At 36.2% G+C, this 11,615-nt stretch overlaps 1 long non-coding RNA gene across 2 annotated transcripts; it reads left to right on the forward strand.

Annotated features, from left to right (window-relative positions):
• Nucleotides 1-8,040: 8,040 nt before the first annotated feature.
• Nucleotides 8,041-10,938, forward strand: LOC145052016 (uncharacterized). 2 transcript variants are annotated; one of them, XR_013683908.1, is made up of 4 exons: nucleotides 8,041-8,147; nucleotides 8,289-9,001; nucleotides 10,400-10,469; nucleotides 10,545-10,938. It is a non-coding gene; the product is annotated as an uncharacterized LOC145052016 (long non-coding RNA). The 2 variants fall into 2 exon arrangements; XR_013683907.1 differs by having other exon boundaries at nucleotides 8,794-9,001; nucleotides 10,545-10,935.
• The last annotated feature ends 677 nt before the right edge of the window (nucleotides 10,939-11,615 follow it).

Below are 11,615 nucleotides of genomic sequence, written 5' to 3' on the forward strand. Positions count from 1 at the left end.
CTTCCCATAAGATGCACATAAGCAGCAGGGCTAATCATTTGAATCTCTTTCATCACACAATTGAAAAGAGGTTTAGTTGATGCCTTACAAGTCTTCTAAAATAATTTTTCATATTGAGCCCCAAGGAATTTCTTCTTGAAGTTAGAAAGACCATGTCTGGCACATTGCCCATGTTCTATCTCTGGAAATAAATCATTCATTGCGTCAATTATCCCCTGCATTTACATCATCGGGACATTTAGAAGTAGATCACAATTGAAACAAATAAGCCATGGCATTATGAACACAAACATACCTTATCTTGATCTGACATCAATGTCTTACTAAACCCACCTTCAGGATGCAAATCTTCTTGCAAGTTTTCTAAGAACCATTTCCAGTTGTCTTTATTTTCAACACAAACTATAGCCCAATCTATTGGGTATATATTATTGTTTCCATCCCTACCAACAACACATAATAACTAACCAGTACACATTCCTTTTAGAAAACACCCCTCTAAGTTTATTATCCTTCTATAGCCACTTCTCCAACCTTCCTTTAGTGCATGAAAACATATATATATATATATATATATATATATATATATATTGATGGGTTTTGGCCAAAAGAACATCCTATGTACTCATGCAAACCCTAATTCTTGGATTTAGGTTTCTCTATTGTACATGCATTCATCCAAGACTTTAAACCCTAGATCTAGCATGTGATAATCAATATTAACATAAGAATATGGTTTAGATCTTGCCTTGATTGTTATGTAGCAATAACAATCTCAAATCCTCCTTGTAATTGGCTTCTAAAAGCTTAGTGTCACAAATGTCACACCTCTAATGGCTCACAAACACCAATAGAAAAAGCATGAAGAAGGAGAAGAGGAGAGGCACTCAAAAACGTCTAGAAACCCTAAGGAAACTCTTAGCCACGTTTTTGGTGCCCTAGGGGTCCTTAAATAGTGAGGCTATTAGGGTTATCTAACAAGGAAACCCTAATTTGATTGCTTAGTCCCTAAGCAGCCCATGGACTCCCTCCTTAGATGCCTTGGACGATTTCTAATGGGTTTCCCCATAGAATTCGTCCACTCCTTTAATATGGAGTCCATTAGCCCAATATTCAACTATCACACACTTGATAGTTCTAGTCCCCCAAGTTTAATTAATCTCTTTTAGCCACAAAATTAATTCTTAATTGACTAATATTAATTAAACAATATGATTTCCTTTAATATATTATTCTCATAATATATTAATAAATTATAATTAATCCTCTCTCTCCATAATTTATCCTATCAAGTTGCTTTGGTGAAGGCAACCCAAAATGACCATGCACCATGAGGTCAAGTACATACTAAAATAGTTATGGACTTAGACACTAATCCAACATATATATCCCGGTAAAGTAAGTTTTCCCATCTGGCATAGAGTTCACAGACAACTTGACTGTTGACCCTGGATTAGACCTTTTTATCTCCTCACCATAGGACCACAACTTTGCATAATTTTCCACTATGATACCTTCAACAAGAGACACTGCATGTTGCTTAGCTCTCCTATATTGTCCCATACTAACCTCTATGACAAATTTAGTCTTTACTTCTTCTTTTAGCATCCTAACATTGAATTTCTGATTTTTAAGAACTTCCCTGGTGAGAAGACTACCAGTCCATCTATAATTAATGATTGACCCTAACTTAAAATTTCTTGCACAATTATGCTCAATGATAAGGAAGTTGATTTGAAATGAGTGCTCCTCACTCATCCATGACGCCCACAGCCTAAATGTGCATTGACCATCACAACACTTAACCAATAAACTTTTACTGTTATTTTTTTTCAAAGTACAATTGATACCCATTTGCTACAGCATAATAACAAAAGCATGAATTTCAATTGTTTAGGGTTGGTGAACCTCATACCATTAATTGGGAACTACTCTTCCGAGATACGTCTTCATTAAACATTGGTTTTCCTTTCACATATGGGACATTCTCATTTTCATCATCTTTTGGATCACCTTCTGTGGCATCCTCATTTCTATTGCCTGGCTTACTCCTTCATAGGTTACTCATTCCATGTTGCTCTTTTGTGGACTCATGATGTAACACCCCGTTTATTAAATAAATAAATAGACAAACTAATGAATGGATAGTAGCCCTAAAATCAATAATAATATAGCAATGTGTGGGTCTCGAGGAGTTAACTGTCACAATTTTAGAAGTTGGGGGTTAAAAGTGTAAGTTCTGGATTGGTTTTGTAAATAATTATGAAGGCAGTGACTACTTGGTAAATTATTGAGACTTAATTTGAAGAGATTTTGGAGTCTAAGGGGCTGAATGGTAACTGTTGGACTAAATATGAAAGGAATTATGTGAGCAAGGGTAAGAACAGTAAATTATGGACATTGTTTGAAAAGATTATTATGGGGAGGGACCGTTTCTATCATTATGGAACGAAGTTTCAAGGATGTCGGGAATATAACCCATCCTATAACCCTAACCCTAGGAGCTCCCTCATCACTCATCAGCCGTCACCACCATGATAAGCCCCAACTGATCCTAGAGCGCTTTTAGTTGATTTGCTTTAGTAGAGTTATTCTGTTATCTTTTTTGTGGTAGGGGTAGTTTGGTCTTTTTGGTATTATAGCTGTTATTGGCTGTTTTGTTAGTGGGAACAACATCTGATTATGTTGGATGCTATTCCCTTTTGTCATGTCTCTACTTTTAGAGAGTCGGTAGCTAAAAATTAACTTGTAAAGAACTTTGTTCCTCTTTTGGAGAGTCCATTCCTCTTGAATGAATGAGAATTCTATGATTCTATCCTAATTTTCTAGTATTGTTGAGTGTTTTGTTGCTTTGAATATGTTAGAATGCCTGAGGTATATGATAGATTCAACAAGGATCTATCAAATGGTATCAGAGTTGTTGATGTTGGGGAGGAAATAACAACAATGAGGATAATCAAAACATATCTGCTAAAGATTGTGAAGCTAATGGAGATGCATCATCAGAACCAGATAAAGAGAGAAGAAGAGACAGAAGATAAAATAGCAAAAATGAAAAAATATTACTACTCAGAGGAAGGAATGGAGGTTGAGAAGGCTAAGTGGAGACATATTTATTACTCAAGCTTGAAGGAAAAGGAGCAAGTAGACCATGAGGAGGAAGAAGCATCCTTCAAAGTTTATGAAAGTTTATGAGTCAGAATCGGAATGCAAGACCACACCACCGTCATCACTGTCGGAATTTTAAGCAACTAGCGGAGGAATCACAGTCTACGAGGAGGAAGATGAAGTATCATCGGAATTTTCTGAGTTGGAATCGGAATCCGAGTCAACACCGCAACTCCCACCACCAATGTTGTCGCCGACACACCACCACTGCCATCGCAGACGCCAACAAGCCCTCCACCGTTGCCGCTGCATTCACCATCACTTCTACCACCACTGTCATCTCCACCACCATCACCACTGCTGTATCCACAGCCTCTAAGAATCAAGAACAAAAAGGAGGATGAAACTCTGAATGTTAGAGACTCAAAGTTGTTTGGGGGAATGCTGGAAATCCCCGTGTTCGATGGTAAAAGCTTCCAGAGCTGGGTTATTCAGGCTATAAGGGACTTTTCCTTTCACAAATCAACAGAAGATAACGTGATAGAGGCTGCGATGAGACCTCTTGAAGGTGACGCATCTCTTGTGTATAAGTGGGAGCACCTAAGGCGACCCGTAAGAGATTGGGAAGCGCTTAAGGGGTTGCTTCTTCGACAATTCCGATCGTCAAACGGCGGAGGAGAGCGACGGTTGGCGCTCTGCCAGGTTGAAATGCAAACTGAAATCCAACGGAGCGTATTAGTGTTAATGGCTCCGTTAAACTTAGGTCATTACAGAAGTGGGCCTAAAAAGAATATTAGGGGCAAAATGAGAGTGTTGGGCTCGAAGTTGGATCTGATAATAGACTTGGACGCAGGTATGACAATGAATAAAAAATTAAGCTCATACCTCATTAAATCTACAACAAGAAAGTTAGCCCAGCATACAGGTGAGACACCACCATATCACACCTCCACCATTTCTTTGTCGATCATAACACAATCGACAACCTCTTTATGTACCTTCGTCTCTTTCTTTACCTGGGCACGTACGACGTTGTTGTCGTCAGTGTTGAACTCTTCCAAAATCTTAGAAGCCATCTTGACTCTCCAATGCAAGGATAAAATTTCTATGGAGCGATTGGAGTTACTTGTAGTGTTGGAAGATGATGTAATTCATGATCTTTATCTTAATTACCTAAGTAAACAGGAAGGGTAGCTATCTTCTCAACAATCATGGCCAGTTTGTAACTCGGCCCTATGTGATTTGGGAATCAGTTATCAATTAAAAGGTTTCAAAAGAGATGGTACAACTGATCCTACTATGCGGGTCTTCCTAGGATTAGTTTGTCTTCCACAACACTTTCCTGACAACAGAGACACAGCGACACAGTATTCCATCTTCGCAAACAAGTATGGTGGGGCTGGAATAGCTCTAATAAAGAGTTTCTATGTTCGTGTGAAGCAAGATCATCTTGAAATTCATCTGTTTTGGGCTGGTCAGGAGACTTGCTGCATACCTGAACAAGGAGAGCAAGGTCCTTTAATTTCTGCCCTCAAAGTTACTCCTGGGTTCAGGTTAGAAAAGTTTTATTTTCTTATTCGTCTACTCAAAAGTAACTATTCTCAGATTCTTAAAAAGAATTATGGGGACTGGAAACTGACTTCACCTATGAAGACAATTTACCAAGAGAAGTTCTGGTTGGCTAATGGGGAGAAGTTCATAAGAAGTTCACGAGTTGAGGTAGACATTGATGGTGTGTTGGAAATATTCAAGGATATCATACAAAAGAAATGGGATCTGGTCAACATATTGGTCAAAAATTCAAAAGTTGATGCAACAAATGAAACACCTATCTGTATTATTTATAATTATGTATCAATGGATGATCTTAAAGCTCACCAGTTCTTACCCTTGTCAGGCAGGGTCTGTTTTGGTCTTCAATCTCATCAAGGAAGGATCACAACATCTGCTGCTATCATGACTTCTAGGATACCCTTGATGGCAGCAAAGACTAGTCAGATAGACTTGATATCAGTTGGAAGAGGTGCTTACCTTCCACATATGAATGAAAATGTTGATAGTGCTCAGTGTGCTTGCAATAAACCATTAGATGATGAGTCGTACTTGTCACATTTGTTGACGGGTATTGTTGACTTAAGAGTTGTCATTAACTAAAGAAAGTTTGATGCTTTAACCTTTAAGACATTTAGAGTACGTATAGAGATGCTTATTCAGGGGAAGTATTTGCAACCTTGTGAGATGTTTGATCACAAAAAAATTGAGATCACAAATACTACAATCAAGGAGCATGTTGTTGGACAGTTGAAGGAATATAAAAGGAAGAAACTAGTTTCAACAACCGAAGAAGAGTTAAATGTTGAAGAGGCTAAAGAGGAACTTACAAGACATGAGTTTGTCCAAAAGAAATTGAGGGATTTACCAAGTACCAAATGGATTTATTCTTCGGTTCACCTTGAGGACAATGTGAAAGTTTGGGTGGTCGGTATTGATAAGCCCTAACTAATCCTAGAGTGTTTTTAGTTGATTTGATTTAGTAGATTTATTTTGTTATCTTTTTTATTGTAGGGGTAGTTTGGTCTTTTTGGTATTATAGCTGTTATTGGTTGTTTTTTAGTGGGAACAACACCTTATTATGTTGGTTGTTATTCCCTTTTGTCTTGTCTCTAGTGGTAGTATATATAGTCCTTTTGTTTTAGAGAGTCGGTAGCTAAGAATTAACTTGTAAAGAACTTTGTTCTTCTTTTGGAGAGTCCATTCCTCTCGAATGAATGGAAATTCTATGATTCTATCCTAATTTTCTAGTATTGTTGAGTGTTCTGTTGCTTTGAATCTGTTAGAATGTCTGGGGTATATGATAGATTCAACAAGGATCTATCACACCGCCCTTATGTCTCCCAGCACCGGTCGTCGCCGCCATCTCTCCTGTAGTCTCCTTGCACCACCGAGCTCCACCGTCGTTGTGTCGTTCCGTTGAAGACAAAAGTTGCCATTAGACGCCATAGTAGTGGACGATCGGAAGGAACACACCCGGGGGGTGTCGTTGTTGTTGTTTCCGGTGGAATTCGCCACCCTCTTCGCCTCTTCTTTTGTTCCGCCACCATTCATGTCGTCAAACGTTAGGCTCGTTGTTGCTGTTCCCGATGACGACTAACCGCCACCTCCCCGTCGTGTTCTTCTCTTATTCTCCGTTGAAGACAGAGTCGCTGCTAACGCCGGTGGTTAGCATTACTGTTGTTCATGGAGGTCTCCGCTTGTTCTCTCCCCCGTTCTCATGTTACCATTAGCCACCGCTGTTGCTCGCCTTCTTGTGTCATTTCCGCCACCGAACGCCACCATGTGGGTGGCTGGGTCCATTTTGCAAACAAATAAACGTGTCTATGTGTAATTCTGCTCTGAGTGTGTGTTTTGTGTGGGGTTATTTAGCTGAAATTCGCGAGAAAAGCCACCACCACCATCGTGAGTTGGTGGCTGCCACCATGTACCACCGTCGGCCACCACAAGGGTGGAAGTGTGCGTGTGTCTATCTTATGGTGTGTGTGTGTTTATTTTGGGATATTGCGTTGTATAATTGTAATGGATGACAAAATAATCACGAAATTCATAACCACCATCGTGAGGTGGTGGTTGCCGCCTTCTGCCGCCACCAGCCACCGTGTTGGGTGGCGTTGTACTTTTGCTTGTGTTTAGACTACTTTTGGGATGCTTTGACATGATTGGACTAGAACCATAACCACCAACGTGAGGTGGTGGCTGCCACCGGGTGCCGCCATCAACCACAACCGCCCGAGGTGGCAGTGGGTGGTGCTCGACCTAATGGAACCCTAATTGACTAAAGAAAACCGTAGTTGACCTAATGAAACATTAATTAACCTACAAATCTAATCATTTAACTAATGGGCACGTGATTGGGTTGGAAACCCTAATTAGGGTTTAGAAAACTCTAATTTTGGATTTGTTGCTTTGGACTTATCGGGACCCGCGTTTTGGGCCATTGGATTTGTTGTTATGCATACCGGGCGGGGCTCGATGTCGGGCGAGGCCCGATGACTGGAACATAGGCTATTGTTTTATGATCATTATATGTGTTAGCATGATATATATATATATATATATATATATATATATATATATATATATATATATATATTGTATGTGCAAAGTGGGCGAGACCTAAGAATAACAGATATGTAAACCGAGCGGGGCACGATGTCGGGTGAGGCCCGATGTAGGGCGGGGGCACAATAGGTGATTTATTATGTATAGTATGAGGTAGTTTGAGGAACTCACTAAGTTTTGTGCTTACGATTTTCAATTTATGTTTCAGGTAATTATGGTTCCAAGGGGAAGAGATTGGGATGACTGCATTGCACACACCATATGGATTCCGCTTTTGAAATATTACTCTGATTGTTTTGATGATGATATACTTATTTTCTTTTGGGTTGTATGTATAATGTTTTTGGGAATATCATCTATTTAAATTAAAAATAAAATTTTTGGATCATATTTTTGGGACATTTAGTTTTAACCCTTTATCCAACGCACCTTAGCCAATATACATGAAACACTTTTACTTCTTTTTAATCTTTTTAACTCACGATCAAAATTTTGATGAAATCATTGACTTGGTCCACAAAACAATTATAGCCCACACTTTTGGACTATTATATATATATATATATATATATATATATATATATATATATATATATATATAGAGAGAGAGAGAGAGAGAGAGATTAATTTTGTGTTCCCTTAGGAACATTAGTTTTCTCTCATTGGTGGATTATTATTTTTTTCATTTTTAGTGAAAAACTACTTTTCTATGAGACTGGGGGATTATTTATTTATTTTTTTCTTTTTTGAGTGAAAACGATGTTTCTTTTACATTTTCTTTTCGTCTGGTTTTCTTCCACCGTTCATGTTATACAAGTGCTTTATGTTTTTACTTTTCCTTTGTTGGAAATGTGCATCGTCATCGGTTTGCTACAGTGACCGCCTTTCTCAGTTAATCTGCTTCTTCGACGATAGGATAACAGGTATCTTCTTCCTGTTTCTCTCTTATCTTTCTCCAACGCTACCTTTTATCATCATCGTTTTGGGTTTTTTCCACCTTTAAGATTCAAAGGTTACTCTCCCTCTCTCGATTATTCTCTTTGATTTCTATTCCATTTTTGAAGGTCTACACGTTCCATCTGCTCGATTTTGTTACCCTAAATTCAAGTTGGTGCTTCACTTCCTCAGATTCATGTTTTCTCTGTTTTTTCGTTGATGATTTGGAGCGAAATTGTTATTCCAACCTTCACATTTCAACTTTCTCTGTTATCTTCGTTCGACGAGTTTTGGGTTTCTCCAGATCCTCGAATTCCCGTCGTTGGCTCCAGCTTTTCTCCACCGACGACGCCTTAGATCAAAGACTTCAGATATGCCGATTTATGCTATTTCTTGTGCCTGTTTATTTACAGGATTATTTTTTCCCTATTTTATTTCTTCTACATTTATGATGATGTTTGATTTCGGTCTCCGTGTGTTGAAGGAAGAGGCCATGTTTGGGAATTTTGCTGCCCTAATTTTACATAAATTGTTTTTTAATTATGTTTTTGTTATCACAATGTCCCAAATCTTTGATCTCATTTTCATCTATATACAATTGTATATCTTATTATGGGATGTGTTTTTCATCAGGTTAGCTATCGAATTCTTGTGCAAATCGTAGTTGATTTAAGCAGAGATGGTTGTATTGATGAAGAGGCTAATTTATGGTGAACAAACTTAAGCAACTTGTAGTTCTGAAGTACCTTCTGTACACTACGTGTTGTATCCCAACACGCGGACTGCCCTCATCTAATTGCTAATTTCATCAAAGATTCTTCAAGTCATCTATGCAAACCAGGTATAACCCTGTGCACTTTTTGCTCAATTTTCTCTTTTACACGGTATAAATCAATAGATTTTCGCTTCAGAACGTAACTAATTGAATTTATTTAGGGGTTGAGGTTTAGATGCTACCCAACTGACTCAAAGGAATCTTTTTTTTTTTTTTGTTAATGACGTCTTGACTTGATATCTGATCAAAGAAATTGATCAAATCAGGTAGCTCATAACACTTAAATACCTTTTATATGATATTAAAAAGTATTTATTTGTAAATGAGAAGTTACTCCACAAATTCAAACAAAAAAAACGCAACACTTTTTATGATGCCAAATCAAGTACTACTAAAAGTAATGTTTAATAAGAGAGTCAACTGCTGAAAATGAGAGTCAATTGTCTATATATATATATATATATATATATATATATATATATATATATATATAATATTTAATTGTTTTACTTTATTTTAATACTTTCCAATCAGAATACAATAAAGTTTCATTGTAGTCCAAAACCAATATGAAATTATGAATACATGTTGGTCTTATGGATGCAAATCTGGAAGAAATATATAAAGCTTCTTTTACTTGAAGAATGATAACCAATTCTATATTTCAAAATTTTGGAGTAATAAGTCGGTTTTCCTGATATAAATGTTCATATATGGTTATTGTTTGACTTTGATTTAGATTTTTAGTTATAACCCTTTTGTGTAACCAATTTTGAAGACCAATTTCAGGTTTGACTCTTTGGTTGCAAGAATGAGACAAAATGGAAACCCCTATCTTGCATTGCATTTAGAATCACGTCTAAACACCCTGTTTACTTTTATTGGCTTGAACAGAATCATGGTTTTTTAAAATAAGCTTTAAGTACTGTTTGGTACGATGGAATTGGAGAATGAATTGAATTTCTCATTCCACTGGAATGAAAAATACTAGTTTCTTTTGACTTTGCCTGATGGAATGTAATTGACCTTTGCTAAAGGAATGTTATTCCTCCATTTTTTTTAATTCTCAATCCTTTGTAGCGTATCTTTTTCATCTTATCATGGAATGGAATGTTTATTGCAATATAACCAATTTTATTTATGTATCTTTTTTTCCTCGTATATTTTATTGCGAGAAATCCTAACAGCTAATGTCGAAATTGGAAATCATTGGCTTTGATTCAGAAAGTGACATATATCATACACTCGCATTCTTACCTGTTGTTATGATTTGGTCTCGGGTAAATACATGGGGTTTATAGTCTTTTCACTATTGTTTAATTTAATCTTAGTGTTGATTTATGTTTTCATCAAATATACTTTTGACATGGTTTTTAATAAGGTTTTATAGAACATGAACTCATTCATTCGTAATTTTGTATCATTGACTCTTTTTATTAAATTTGAATATAAATGTTTTTGAAGGTCGTTTCTTACATGGTTTATGATTGCAGCAGAATCTTGCTTTTCTTTCATGATCACACTTCATTTGAAGGTCATTTCTTACTTTTTACTTTACATCTCATGGTTTTGATTCTATTGATATCTCAAATTGGTGGTTTTTATGTAGGGTGGGAAAACACTATTTGCAACAGGTTCTTACCATGGAAAATCCAAAATATGGAGTAATGGTGGTAAAATTAAGACTACCTCTTAGGTACTTTATTGGTTTTAAAAAAAATTATACATTTCTAATTTATGGGTGATGGTACAAGGACCAAAACCATAGTAAGATGAAAGTGTAGGGACAATATTTAGGTAAAATGAAATTGTACTATTAGTTATGAAATTGTGACAAAATTGTTAACTAAAATCACACCTACTTTATGTTAATTATTTAGCCTTATGGAAGCTATTTTTCTTTTCTTTTTTATGTTGTGTAGTGGAAAAGAAAATAGCATTATATTTGCGCATTTTGCTACGATTGTAGCACAAAGGCAATTCACAGAGAAATTGGAATCATATATGCTTCTATGCTTCTAATATGGTGTTAACTAAAAGTACTTTTTGTTATTTTTTGTGATTTTTCTACATCTCGATTCCCCAAAATGGTTGATTTGTGATTCTTTCCATAAAGTTTCAAAGATTTTCACTAATTATAATATTGTACTTTTTATTTTTCAATTTTTATAGCAACCTACTTTCTTTTTTAATGTTATTTTGGATGATTATTAACCAACGACCTAAACAATTAACTAAACAATTAATTGAATAAAATTATTAGTAAGTCAGTGCTAACCGATGACTGAACGTTTAATTTTGGATCCAAGAGGATATCATATTAAGGAACTAAAATTCCAAGAGGGCTTTGCCATACATAATAAATTGAAAGATATCTACGATGAGTAAACATTGATTGTAGCACCTATCTTTGAATAACGCATGTTGATGTTTTAATGTACCTAATGAACCCCTCATCCATATATAAATAAATACATTATTTTCCTTTTGAACATCACTAACCCCCACAATGCAATGCGGAGGATACATCCCTAGTTAATTATGAGGTATGATGATGTGTTTGATATTTTATTTCTACAACAAAAAATATAGTTTTAAACATCCCTATAACTTACAAGAATCATAAACATTCGTAATTGTATATTATATATTTTTTAAATATATATAATTATAGTGATGT

Source organism: Lactuca serriola, chromosome 5, assembly GCF_051521515.1.
Source record: "Lactuca serriola cultivar US96UC23 chromosome 5, Lser_US96UC23_V15, whole genome shotgun sequence".
Classification (NCBI taxonomy): domain Eukaryota; kingdom Viridiplantae; phylum Streptophyta; class Magnoliopsida; order Asterales; family Asteraceae; genus Lactuca; species Lactuca serriola.